Below are 9,793 nucleotides of genomic sequence, written 5' to 3'. Positions count from 1 at the left end.
CCACATCAGACTGTGCGGATCATGAAGTCTGCTTAAGATTCTCTCTCTCTCCTACTCTGGCCCTCTCCCCCTCTCCCTCCCTCATTCTCTCTCTCTCTCTCTCTCTCTCTCTCTGAAATAAAAAGACCCTCCTCACTTCCCCCCTCCCCCAGGGAACATATACCTCAGCGTGAGTAGGAGATGGAAGATGAGAATTCCATTCAGCCAGCCTCAGTTCCAAGGAGAGTGAGTCTGGCATTTAAAGGCACAACAGTAGAACTCCTTAAACAGCTTGGCTCCTAAACACAAGCCAAACATCATCTGCTGTTCAACTGAAAAACTTCCAATGACTTTCAGCATCCGGGCACATAGGCTTCCTGAGAAAGATACAATAAAGTGCCCCACGCGGTACCTCCCTAAGAGATTCTCAGTGGTCATTTCTACCCCACCAGTTTTCTCATTGGGTGCTGAGTTTAGGGCCGAACCTCTGCATAAGCTCGCTGTGATATGTTCATTACCCAAGGATTTACACTGGGGCATCCCGGAAGCACAATGGGGACAGAGTGCAAGGGTATAAGTATGTACAACATACTCAGGTAACAGAGGTGAGGCAGCTGCAGAGAAGTGCCCTGGTGGCTGGGGGCCTGACCCCAACCCCAAATGCTGGCGGGACAGAGGGAAAGGCTCCTTTTTAATCTGATGTTGGGCTTCCTATTTCTTGTTCTCAGTCTCCACAGGGCTCCCTGCCAAGGGAGGAGTGTCCCTTGAAGTACATTCTGAGGAAAGTGACTCTGGACTCAGTATTAGCTGAACACAAAGCCAGTGCTCATCGGGGAGAGAACTCATAGACATAGGCTCATTCTTGCCTCTTTTATGTGGTATTTCTCCTGATGTACAGTTTTTTTTTTAATTTTAATGTTTATTTTTGAGAGAGACAGACCACGAGTTGGGGAGGGGTAGAGAGAAAGGGAGACACAGAATCTGAAGTAGGCTTCAGGCTCTGAGCTGTCAGCACAGGGCCTAACGCAGGTCTTGAACTCAGTAACTTCAAGATCAAGACCTGAGCCAAAGTTGAACACTTAACTGACTGAACCACGCAGGTGCCTCCGTTTTTTGTTTGTTTGTTTTTAATATTTTTATTTATTTTTGAGAGAGAGAGAGAACAAGTGGGCAGGGACAGAAAGAGAGGGAGACACAGAATCCAAAGGAGGCTCTAGGCTCTGAGCTGTCAGTACAGAGCCCAACGCAGGGCTCGAACCCACAAACTGTGAGATCATGACCTGAGCCAAAGTTGGATACTAACTGACTAAGCGACCCAGGTGTCCCCCCCCCAACTTTTTTTTTCTTAAATCAACTTTTGGTCCCTTATAGCTGTTAGAGGTTTTCCCAAGCAGTGAGGGGATTTGATCTTCTCAGCCATCTCTTCCCCACACCAAGAGAATTTACCAACGAGGGCTTAGCTGCCTATTCCTCTACTCACCGACCTGCCCTTTTCCTTATAGGGGTGAACCTTTTATCTCCCCTCTCTGTGGAGCTGCCCCCATTATTCCGTGTTCCATGCAGTTTGCTCAGGAGCTGACCTCAGACTGAGGTCAATAGCTGGAAATAGCAGGAGGGCTCCAGGCGGCCTCTGCCCGTGGCAGGAGACAGCCAGCCTGCCGGGGACTACGAACGGCAGCTGTGGCCGCGCAGACCCGCGTGGAGAGGCTAGAGTTTCCCCAGTGGGAACGACACAGAAATGACATGCTGTTCCTGGGTTGTCTGGATGGGACATTCCTGCAAGGCCTGAGCCAACGGGGCCCGGTCAGGCACGGTTGGCTAGTGTCAGAGTCCCTGCGTCTCAAATGATTCGCACTGTCATTAAGCCAGGGAGAATTCTGAGTGTACAGTTCACCCAGAGAAGCAGGTCAGAAAGAGGAATGAATACAGGTTTACGATGTCTGAGTGCTAGCATGGGGCTGGAGCTTATAGCAGTGACGAGAAAGATGACCTGACATCATTGGCTTTGCACCTTCTTATTCTTTCCGTATTTGCACAGTTTAGGGAACTCACGGTGGTGGAGGTCCCCATGGAGCCGCTGATGCTTTAGTAAAATATTGCCAACTGAAGATACCCACCGGGGCCAAATAGACAACAACTGAGTGAACCAGGCTCAGTGTAGGGCAATAGGGAGATGTGGAGACTGTGGTAAACTGGAGAATCCTAGATGAGTAAGAGCTATCAGGAAGTCAGATCCAGGCCACCAGCTTGCCACTGCGGCCCAAAGTTCTACATCTACCTCTGGCTCAGACAACAGGGTATGTTGTATGATTAAATAATAAGGGGATTAAGAGCTGGGGGACCAGGTTCTATTCAGGCTCAAGTGCTTCCTAGCTGTGTGACCTAAGTCAAGTTACCTGACCCGCTTTAGCCTCTATTTCAGCAATGATAAAATGGCATTAATGCCCATACCTTCCTCACTGGGCTGTTTTAGAAATTAAATGAAATAGTGGGTATAAAGCAATTCACCAAGGCCTGATGCAAAGTTATGGCTCCATAATTGTTAACTGTAGTTTATTATTTAATGAAGAAGGCCTGATTTTAGAACAAAAATAAGATTTGAGACTGTATAATATTTCTTCCTAAAAAGTATAAAAATGACTCCTCTCCTGAATCAAAGATCTGTAGATAATTCCTTAAACTTCCTGCCTTAAAAACTGAGTTGAGAAAAAAGCGTATTGCAAACTCAACTTGCAGAGGCAAAGGCCCACAAGGGGACCAAAGGCGGGGCGGGGGCAGGGGGGGGGGGGGGTGGTTCTCAAGCAGCACTGCCCCAACCTGCCTCCGGGTGGCAGCATTTTAGCATGTTGAACTTCCCGGAAGTCCCTGGTCAGACCATCCAATTTCATCCACCCAAACCAAGGGTCATCATGATGTTTATCCCTGAGGGGTGCTGCAGACACACTAGAAATTGCCTCTGGGAGAGGAAGTTTGGGACACAGACAGGACTGGGGAGTAACCAGGGCCATGACTAGGGTGTGCAGGGCTCCTCTCTGTATAAGCAATTTGAGTCACCCCAAATCGGCATGTCCTTTCTAGACACTGAATTTTATGCCAAAAGAGGAAGCAGCAGCAGAAAAACAAAATGACACTCACCCCCGGAGTGATCCACTGGCCAGGCAGGTCCCTCCTGAAACCAGGGCCTGGCCACAGGGCACAGGACATCTTCATTAGCCTTAGGACCCCCTGCTTAGATGGCATGGCCAGCTTCACCCTCACCCCAGCCCCAGCACCGGGGAGGGACTTAAACATGAGAAACCAGAGGAAGGCATTCCAAAGCATGGAAGGGCTTGGGTGGGAACAATACTTCCTAGGGGCAGGGATCCCCGGGTCTAAGGTGATGAAGGGGAAAATAAAGGAAGTATGGGGTGGTGTGAGAGAAAAGGGGAAAAAGCAAAAATGAAGCAGGGTATCCCACATAATCCCCCAGGCCCGCTCAGTAACTCAGTGCCTTAGGCTGCATACCTCCTCCTTTTTCTGAATGGCAGGCCAAATGCTCCCTCCTGTCACCCAAAGACATTACCAGATAGGAACTAAGGACAGCCCAGTCACACATAATTTATTTCTTTTAATTTTTTTTAAATGTTTATTCATTATTGAGAGACGGAGAGAGACAGAGCATGAGCAGGAGAGGGGCAGAGAGAGAGGAAGACACAGAATCCGAAGCAGGCTCCAGGCTCTGAGCTGTCAGCACAGAGCCCGACGTGGGGCTGGAACTCACGAACTGCGAGATCGTGACCTGAGCTGAAGTCGGACGCTTAACTGACTGAACCACCCAGGCGCCCCACACATAATTTATTTCTTAAAACTTTGGTTAACATTTCAAATCTCTTCCAAGTGGGTTGTTTACCAAAGAAAAACCTAGGAAGTTGGCAGCTAAGGGTCTCATCGGGAGGGAAAACAATGCAATAAAGTGTTGTCTGAGATTAAGGGGGTGGCTCAACAAGCCTCTCCAGATGTGCTCAGTGCCTGGGGACGTCGGTCAGGGTGAGGAAGTACATCAGGTTGGGAACAGAGGAGGCAAGACTGCGCCAGTAAAAAAATCTGACACACCGGTCTGAGCAGAGCTAGGGAGGTTCGGCGTATTTTGGGGCCCCTCAGATCCAGCTGGCCCTCTCTTCTTGAATGGATGGGACATTATGGAATAGAGAGTCTCTTCATCTGCAGGACACCAAGGAACAGACAGACGTCTGAGGCTGCTGATACCCCAGTGGCACCAGGCTGGTTACAGAAACGTACTCACAGTGGGTCTCCGTATCACTGATCAGTTCCTAGAAACTCGGGGTGGGAAGGAAATTTTGGTGTCACCTAGTTCATTACCTCATTGTGTGACAGAATTCTCTCTATGGTATCACTGCCAAGATTGTTCCCACCAGAACTCCTCCAGTGAAAGACAATTCGCCCCTGGAGCACTGCATGCTGGGACATCACTCAGTAGATGGCCTTCTCCACATCTGCCTCCTGGTAACCATTCTCATACCCCCTCTGGGTTCATACCTAGATTGTCCATCCTTCTCCACACCGAGGACCACCCTCGGACATTTGAAGAATGCCATTATGCTGTATCTACATAAACCCCAACACACATACACACGCACGCGCCCACACACGCACATACACACACACCATTTCTTGAGACCAAATCTTGCCAAATAATTCTTTACATCTCGTGGTGCCTTCACCAACGTTCTCTCTCTCTACTGGAAGTGTCATAATTTAACAATGGCCCTACTCACACGTGTCCCCAGAAGCAAACACAACACTCCTCATGTTTCTTCGCATTTTGTTTTTCCCACCAGCGCACAGGGGAGCAGCACAATCAGCTTCTTTGTTGCAGACATTTGGCCCCTATCCACATAACGCCATAACAGGGGGATCGTGCCTGTTCTGTTCACCGCTGTACCCCTTCTCCCCAGAGATTAGACCACTGTCTGGCACTGGGTGGTCACTCAAGAAGTATTCGCTTAGTAAATGAGTGACATTTTGGGAGTGTAGGCTCATTTTGGGTTTTGTTCTAGTAGTTGGTGGTGGTGGTTGTTAATAGTCGGGAAGAACGGTTTTATTTGGGGCATAGTTAGCCCTATCCAAGTAGACACGTCAAATGGACAACCGGATATTAGACACGTCTGGAGATTAGAGGAGAGGACAGGGCCAGAGAGAGAGAGAGAGAGAGAGAGAGAGGAGTCACCAACTCACAGGAACGCGGCCCTTTTTCCACATGGCCTCCTGAGGCCAGTGACCATCAGCCTCTCCTCTGCCCCCCACACTCATCCCAAGCAGAAGAGCCCCCAGACTCATCCACCTTCCCCTTCTATCCCCATTATCCCTGGGAGATTCTAGTACTGAAGGGGAATGCTCGCCCTCCTTGCCCAAGGGAACGTCACAGGAAAGATCTGAATCAATCACATGTGCATTTCTGGGAGCAGCACAGGCAGCTTCCACTACTGCTAGAGAAAGTCAGCCACTTCCAACGCTGAATGAATTTCTTTCTCAGCACACGGCCGGGAACTTAGAGATCAGCAATCAAGGAAGGGGCATTTCCGTGCTGTCCCCTTACATCAGTCTCCATAGGACAGGTGCACGATATTGGAGTCCTGGTGTCCCCTGGTAGGGTGGGCTCTCGAGGCCAGCAGTGCCCTCTGGTGGTCATAACAACACTGATGCTCATGAGAGTAACACCAGGAGCCAGTTAGTGATCAGAATGACTACCCCTTGTCATGAGCATTTACCATGAGCCAGACTTGTAATAAAAATTTTACCCAGGGCACCAGGGTGGCTCAGTTAAACGTCCGACTCTTGGTTTCGGCTCAGGTCATGATCTCATGGGTTCGTGAGTTTGAGCCCCGCCTCGGGATCTTCACTGACAGTGCGGAGCCTGCTTGGGATTCTCTCTCTCTGCCCTCCCCCACCCCACTCCCACTCACGCTCCGTCTGTCTCTCTCAAAATAAATAAACTTAAAAAAAATTTACCCAGATTATCCCCTTAAATGCTCATTCTAACCTTATCAAGCCCTACTACTCTGTTTGCCCACAAGTGAGGAAATTGATCACAGCAATTAGATGATTTTCTCTAATAAGTCACAAAGGGCAGAGGAAGTTGGCTGGTCTGTTCCTGTCCCCTTCAAACACCTCAAAATAGACATGAGCCACCCCAGAAGGAAAGGGGGGATTTTAAAGAACATATATTTTCCATTGTAAAAGTAAACACAGTAACTATTTTGGAAAAATTGGAAGGAAAAATAAATATCCCCAAGTCAAAACAACTGTTAGCATTTTAACGTGCTTCCTTTCAATCTCTTTTTTTTTCTCCTTTCCATCTTTTTTTCCCCCTAACTGTATTCAAGGTATAGTTATAAATTCTCCAATGACAAATATTCTTAAAGATTTTTTTTCTCCAAGAATTTTCTGTTCTTAGATGTAAATTTCACATTTCCTGGTCAAAGCAACAGGTATTTACTTGAATTTCCAGGAAGAATCTGGCCCAGAGGTCCTCACCAGGACTTCTGTGTCCCAGCCTCAAGTGTGCTTCCCGGAGAGCCAGCATTGCTATAGAGACAGAGTGTGGCCATGGAACCTCAGGACAGGTCAGGGCCAGTCAGCCAAGTGCACTGCCCTCAGGGCAGGTGTCGAGGGTGAACTTCAGGGACTTGTGCCTGGCTCCCTTCCAGCAGAGGTTAGCACCGAGCTCTGAGCACGGCAAGCTCCCAGGCAGCCATCTACGGGACTTGAGATTCTTGGCAAGTTTCCTTCTGGCCGCCATAGGGACGTGGCCATGTGGCAGCCCTCTCCGCGAATCTGTTTCACTGACCAGAATGGCTACCATTTATCATGAGCATAATGTTTTTTGGAAAGTATGTCTACCTCTCCAGAAGCTCCTGTGCCTCTACCTTAGAACTAAGATACTCCCCTCCAGAGTAGTCCCTGTAGAGCTGTGGCATCTGAGGCAGACTCCCAACTCCGCCACTTACCAGCTCCATGACCTGAGCACGGCTGACCGTCTCAGAGCTGTTTCTTCATCTGGAAAATCTGGGTAACTCTTCAGATTCACAGAGTTGTTAGGAGAGGTAAATGGACATTTATCTGAGTACTGAGTACACAGTAAAAGCTCAATAAGTGGGGGCTATTGATCCGGAAACCTTCTCCAGGGAGATGGCTCATGAAGGAACGCGTAGAGCGGCTGTCTATGCAGCAGGTAGCTGGAGACCACGGGGTGAACAACTCATCATTCATCTGGAATGCCCGAAGTCCCACATCCTCTTAGTTCCATGCAAATGCCAGGGAGAGAGGCATACTGCCTGAATCCTTTCCTGCTCCTCCTTGCCTTTCTCCCCTCTTCCCTGGGCCCTTTCCCAAGAACACAGGAAGGACTCTACCAGGGGCAATACTCAAATTATGTAAAAACTCAGACTGAAGAAGTATGACGTCAGCCATGGAGCTGAAAGAGGGTCCTGGAAGCCTTCTGTTGCACCAGACATCACCACCCTATTTTATAGATTTCAGGGAAGTAAGGGGTCTCAGGAGAGGGTCCAGAGAAGCTGGCACACTGGGGAGATTCCTCAGCAGACTCTAGGGAATGGTTCTTTACCAGCCAATATAGCAATATGTTTACATTTTAACAACAAATATGACCACACCACCATGTGCCAACCAACTTGCCTCCAGTTGAGACCCTGAGAAGGTCATTATGGGACCCTCCTCCCAAGAATACAAGGGGCCAGAGAATGGATTAAGCCTATTTGGGGTTCATGCCCTGCTTGCAGAGTGAGTGAGTTGGGGAGAAGAGCTTTACTGCCTAAGAGGCTGCTTGAGTGTTAAAACGCCCCTAGCCCTGTCATTCCTCACTGCATGCCTGGCTGTTGCAGTAGGAAGAAGAGATCCAGAAGTGGGATGATCCCAAGTCAAACACCATGGTGAATTCCTGAGGTGGGATGTCAGTGTCGGTGACCCTCTAGCCTGGGCCTGAAAAAGAAGCACCACACCCGGTGCTGCGGTCCAGCACCGGCCCTATGGTCATTCAGTCATTAATTCCACTAACACTCGTTAATCCCACATTAGGCGCCAGGTGCTGGCCTGAGGGCTGCGCAAACGACAGTGAGCAAGACAAGTAGCGTCTCTGCCCTCATGGAGCTCAGTCTAGCAAAGGAGCCAGACATAAAAGCATAATACAGGGTGACAAGAGCTACAATAGGGAAAAGACAGGGTGCTAAGAGAGCAAAGGGGGGCACCTAACCCAGAAGACTCACTGCAGGAAATAACGTGTCGGCCAAGATCTGAGGGCAGAGCGGGAGCCGGCCGCATGAGGAGATGGGAGAAGCAGGCAGCAGCCCGTGCAAACACTAGACACTGGCTGAGCCCCCAGAAGAACAGAACAGTTGACATGAACTTCAACATAATCATTTTGATGTGTCAAGATTGGGGTGCAATTAATGTTTAACTTGTGAGCCTAACTTCTTGCTTAACCAGAGAATGGTCTGGAAAGACTATAACCCTGTAAGTCTAAATTTCCAAGCCAAAGATGCAGGTTGGCAGGGAGACCAGGTTGGGAGGGAGGCAGTGTCGTAAGTGTTGGATATTGGTGTCACCCGAACGCATGTTCGAGCCCCACCCAACTCTGCTTCTTAGCTGGGTGACTTTAACTGAGTCAGTTCAACCTCTCTAGGCTATAACTTGCTCATCTGAAAATGGAGAACGATGCTGGTATCTGCTCTGTAGCACAGTAGTAATCAAATGAGAGAGTATATGAAGTCCTCAGCATGGGAAAGAGCATGGGGCCAACTCTCATTATTAAAAAATGGACGCTCAGTCCATTCAGCGTCCGACTCTTGGTTCCAGCTCAGGTCATGATCTTGCTGTTCATGAGTTCGAGCCCTGCATTGGGCTCTGCACCAACCGTGTGGGAGCCTGTTTAGGATTCTCTCTCTCTCCCTCTCTGCTCCTCCCCTGCTCTCTCTCAAAATAAATAAATAAAAACTTAAAAACATAATAAATAGGGGCACCTAGGTGGCTCGGTCAGTTAAGTGTCTGACTTTGGTTCAGGTCACCATCTCACAGTTTGTGAGTTTGAGCCCTGCACTGGATTCTTTGCTGTTAGTACGGAGCCTGCTTTGGATCCTCAGTCTCCCTGTCTCTCTCTCTCTGCCTCTCCCCCGCTTGCACGCACACACTCCCTCTCTCTCTCTCTCTCTCTCTCTCTCTCTCAAAAATAAAACTAAAAAATAAACATTAAATAAATAATTAAATAAATCATGGAATCCACCCCCAACATAAACATCATTTTGTGCCCAAGAATATCAAGTGTTTTTGAGAACAGAAATGCGACCTAATCCAAACATCATAGCTCGTATTTATTGAGAGTTCATACACGCCAGCCCCGTCCTACATGCATTACGTGGGTGGTTTTACTTCATTCTCATGAGAACCCAATAATAAAGGTGCCACTGTTTTCCAGGTTTTGCAAACTAGGAAACCAAGGTGGAGAGGTCTAGTAACTTCCCTCAGGTCATCAAAAGCTTCAAAAATGTAGAACACAGACAATACCAAATGCTGGCAAGGATGTGGAGCAACAGGAACTCTCATTCATCGCGGGTAAGAATGCAAAATGGTACAGCCACTTTGGAAAACAGTTTGACAGGTTTTGACAAAACTAAGCATTCTCTTCCCATAAGATCCAGCGATCGTGCTCCTCGGCATTTACCCAAAGAAGCTGAAAACTCTATTCAAAATTGCCAAAAAACAAAAACTGGGACGTAACCAAGATGTCCTTTAATCAGCGGAG

The sequence above is a fragment of the Panthera uncia genome, chromosome B4 (assembly GCF_023721935.1).
Source record: "Panthera uncia isolate 11264 chromosome B4, Puncia_PCG_1.0, whole genome shotgun sequence".
Taxonomy (NCBI): domain Eukaryota; kingdom Metazoa; phylum Chordata; class Mammalia; order Carnivora; family Felidae; genus Panthera; species Panthera uncia.
Note: the sequence above shows the minus strand (reverse complement) of the source record.